Raw genomic sequence first — 4,903 nt, 5'->3', positions numbered from 1 at the left:
AAAAAAGGTATCTCTGTGTTCCAAGTCATACTCTGTTATGAAATAAATGTTTCTGTCCCCCTAAAGTTTATATGTTGAAGACCCAACCCCCAGTGTAGTTGTATTTGGAGATGAGGCCTCTGAGGAAGTCATTAAGGTTAAATAAGGTCATAAGAGTAGGGCCCTGATCTGATAGAATTAGTGTTCTTATAAGAAGAGACACCAGAGACATACCGCTCTCTCTCTCCTCACACACACACACACACACACACACACACACTTTCTGGTCTCTGATACAGCATGATTGACAAGACTGCTTCCAAAATGCATATAGAGAGACAGACACACACACACACACACACACACACACACACACACACACACAGAGTGAGGAAAGCCCCTGTGAGGATGCAGCAAGAAGGAGAACATCTGCAAGCCAGGAAGAGAGTTCTCACCAGAAACGGATTAGCCAGAACCTTGATATTGAACTTCTGGCCTCCAGAATTGTGAGAAAATTAATTTTTGTGGTTTAAGCCACCCAATCTGTGGTATTTTGTTATGGCAGCCTGAGCAGACTAACACATACTGCAAAAGGATAGTGTGGAGAAGAAGATCCTGCTTCAGCATCATTTTCCAATTGTCCTCTGATAAAAACCACTTTAACACTGACCTGGTCATAAGCTGGCTTCACATACTCTGGACCTGCTTGATATTTCAACTTGACTCTTACTCTCACGAGCAATTTTTGGGGTTCTTGGAGGCTCCCTGCTAGGGTGCCTTCTCACTGCAACTCCTTCTGTGACATGTAGAATGACAAATCATACTGAATTGCCTGGGACTGAGGGGTTCCTGGGACTCAATATTTTTAATACTAAAGCAGGGAGAGTTCCAGGCAAACTTGGAAAAGCTGGTCACCCTGGATGGGCGATGCATTCTATTCCCCCAGCTCCATTTACAGCTCCGAATTTTCTAATAATCCACACCACACAGATTCTCTCCTTTGGAGCCCCATCTCCCTTCCAGGCAGGCCTCTTGGGAAAGGGTCAAAAAGGCTCCAAGCAAGCTCTCTCTTTCTCTCGTGTGCCCCACATCTGGTGCATGAGAAATACTCAAACATCATTTGCCCTGGTGGGAGTGACAGCTGATCCCAACATAGCAACTCTCCTTTGCTCCTGTGCCAAAACTTCTTACTGACCCATTTCTCCTACCCTTAGGATTTCCCAGATGCGAGTCAGACACTATCGTACTTCTCAAAAGTCAGGGGACATATATCAAGCTCTCTGAGTAGTGCCTTTGAAGTCTCACTCACCAGACTTGAAGGGGCATGGGAAAGCATAACAATGGCTCTCTCCAAAACTCCTCCTCATGAAATCATCTCTTTCAAAAATCTTCTTTTAAGCCTGAAACTGGTTGAAAAGTTCCTATAATTGAAAAACTAGTTCTTGGATTGTGGTGACCAAATAGAAGGAGCAAAATTGACCAAAAGTCCTAGATTCTGTCACATTTGCACCAAAAGCCAAGCTTCCAATGGGCTACTCCAGCCAATGACCGAGTGCAGCACAGATAAGGCAGGCTCTTCCCTAGGAGGACTCCTCTGGCAGTGATTTTGGCTTATGGATCCCCAACAGCCTTGCTGAATCTTCCTTAGACTGTGTAGAAGTCTAGGACACTTCCACCAACCTTCCCTCCTTCTCTCCTTCACTCAGTTTCAGACTTGCATCACAGTCGGATGGCTCTCCCAGCCTCCCCTGGCTCCCTCCCCATTCTCTCCCACAAGTGTTTCCTCTAATAAAACTCTTGCACATTTAATTTCATTTTAGCAACCACCTCTCAAAGGACCCAGACTAACACAAAGATATTTCCTTCAAAAACATGCATCTTGGGCTTCCCTGGTGGCGCAGTGGTTGAGAGTCCGCCTGCGGATGCAGGGCGCGCGGGTTAGTGCCCCGGTCCGGGAGGATCCCACGTGCCGCAGAGCGGCTGGGCCCGTGAGCCATGGCTGCTGGGCCTGCGCGTCCGGAGCCTGTGCTCCGCGACGGGAGAGGCCACAACAGTGAGAGGCCCGCGTACCGCAAAAATATGCATCTTGTCAGCACCTCACTTTGGTGTTTCATAGTTGTTGCACTGTAATACTGCAGGCAAAACTTCCAACTCAATATCCATTTAGGCCATTAATCATGAGATGAATGAATGGTATGGTAAGAGGAAGCACCATGGAAAATGATGGGATTTTACTTTATATTTCTTGTTGTTCAGTGACTCCCAGTTTTGTTAAAATATACGTTTAATTTGTAAAAGTATAAAGTGAATTTTGGCCAGAGTTATCATTGTGGGTGCTGAGTGTGTGAGTGGAGACACTGTATATGTGAATCTACCTTTGGATGGGCAACAGGGCTTGTGCCAGGACTCAGATGAGACGGTTGCTACATGCCACCTTGGAATTCCAAAGTAACCTCAACGCCAATATCAGATTCTTCCGTTATTCCTCCACCTTTTCTTCTTCCCGATTTCTTCTCATTCCTCTCTTCTATCTTTCCACCATATTTCTTGTTGTGCTACTGCTTGAGAGGTCACTAAAAAGCAATAGTAGGAAGTGGAATATAGGGAGAGAATAGAGAATGAAGTCTTTATTTTGCATCGTCTGAAAAAAGATAAATTGCTTAAATCTGTACCCCAAAGAAGGCAGAATAAAAATAGCTTTCTATACTTGTTCCCTAGAATTTCAAGAACCCCAAATACCTTCCCCTCTTTTTTCTTTAGAAGCAAAACTTTTGATTGTAGTATATTTTTTATATAACAGTTCGTGAAAAACATCAATTTTTACTCAATTGTTTCATTTTTCCTGTGAGGCTTGTTGACCCAAACTGTATTTTGATAATACCCTGATAAAACCTCAATGTTCTTCCAGGCAAACAGGATTCCCCTATGTGAGTTGCACCAAGGACTGTCATCTGTCAAAATGTGACAACATATCTTTGTCTTCATTATGTCAGGCAATTAAAAGGTTTTACTGTGGACAATTTGCCTATATTAAAAAGATATAGCAGATACGGAAAATAGAAAGTAGACGAATATAAAAGAAATGAAAGGATTCAATGGCCACTCTTCAAGTACTATCACTGTTAAGTTTGATGTATTTGTTACTGCTTTTTTCTATGTATAATGTTTTTACAAAAATATGACCTTAGTGTCTATTCACACTTTGTTATTTGAGGGTTTATGTAGACATAAAATAAAGGATTGATCCTCAGTCATATTCTAAAGAAACAGAAACCAGAAGAAACATAATTGACTTGGTGGAAAGTCCAAGATAACACTTGTCAAGCCCTTTGTTAAGGCCAGAAACTGCATTTGATGATGGTGACCTCCAGTTGTCTTAACAGTCCCGAATTTACAAGTACCTGACAGGAGTTAAAATGTTTCCCCGAACCGAATAGCCAGTGGCAGCTTCCTCAGTTAACCTGCACTGTGAGGGCCGGTGCAGGGTCAAGGGATAGGAGACCAAGAGAAATCCCAGGTCATCGGGATAGCGATGGTGACCCGGGCACACGCTCGGCCTTGTGCACACGGTAAAATGCACAAGGGCTGTGACTCGGCCCCACTTCTAGGGCAACAGGATGCAGAGCTAAAGGTAAACAGCCCTTGCAGAAGTGGCTCACCAGGATAACAAGCACCAGGGGTTTGAACTTTTCTAAATAGAATCACGACGCAGGAGGTTTCAAACACAGGTTCTGCAGCCAAAATGACGGGGTTACACCAGCTTCACCAAATACTAGCTCTATGATCTTAAATCACTTGCCCTCTCTTAGCCTTAGCTTCCCCGTACATAAGATGGAAATGATAATAGTTCTTTCTCCTGGGACTGTTGAAGAAAGGATTAAGTGGTATGGCAATGCTGGTGTTAACCACAATGCCAGACACGTGATATCTACTCTAGGGAGTTGATTGTCACAAAGTCCCCGACCTTTCCCCGCCACGAACTGCTTCCCTTCCGCACAGGCTTCCGGCTGTCTGTTCACCTCAGCCCTTCTCAGACGAACGGGATCCTTCCGCGCTAGCGTCACTTCCGGGAGAGCTTACGCGCGGCTCCGCGACACACCCGGATGCAGTTATCATGGCTGTTATCAGTGATGGACCGCAATGGAGGTCGAGGCAAGAGTTGCTCGGAAAGCGCTCAGAGTTTGGGGCTTCAAGAAGGCCTGTCAAAGGACAAAGGATGAGATCGCTGGGCGGCAGGGTGTCCCAAAGGGTCCTAGAAACTGCGCCTCCGCGATTCCTGTGAACTTGCCGCCAAGTTTTTCTAGAGGAGTCGCTCCTCTTGGCAGGGTGGAGCCTCGCTTCCTACCCAGCACTTCTTTGTGTGCCGGGTTTTCGTTCCGGTCTTTCCCCGCTGCTTAGGAGCTGAGGGGGCAGTGCGGTGGCTGGCCGGGGAGGAAGGGGTGGGCCGGAGTCTAGAACAGAGAGGTGGGGCGCGCTGGCGACTCTGAGGCGGCCAGGCTGGGGGCGCCCTAGAGTGCAGCCCCGAACTGCCGCGCCCTCTGGAGCCTGGCCCCTAGAGGCTGAGATGCTTCTCACCAAGGGGCGCTCCGAGTAAGCCATAGAGCTCTTCCCTGCCGACCCAACTTTGATCTTCAAAAACATCTAGGATATGTATTGATATAATGCAGTATGTGATTGGTTGGGTTATTTTTGTCCCAAATACAAGCAAACTAATAATGTTATTAAGTTTCAGAATAGGGAAAGTTCGCATGTTGAGTCATGTGGTGGTTTTCTTTTAAGGTTTAAATTTGGATAACATGCTAGTGCTTACGAGATTTTACCAACAACCTTTTTTTTTTTTTTTTTTTTTTTTTTTTGCGGAACGCGGGCCTCTCACTGTTGTGGCCCCACCCGTTGCGGAGCACAGGCTCCGGACGCGCAGGCT

This window comes from Physeter macrocephalus, chromosome 20, assembly GCF_002837175.3.
Source record: "Physeter macrocephalus isolate SW-GA chromosome 20, ASM283717v5, whole genome shotgun sequence".
Taxonomy (NCBI): Eukaryota; Metazoa; Chordata; class Mammalia; order Artiodactyla; family Physeteridae; genus Physeter; species Physeter macrocephalus.
The sequence above is the reverse complement of the archived record's forward strand: the minus strand, read 5'-3'. Positions refer to the sequence as shown.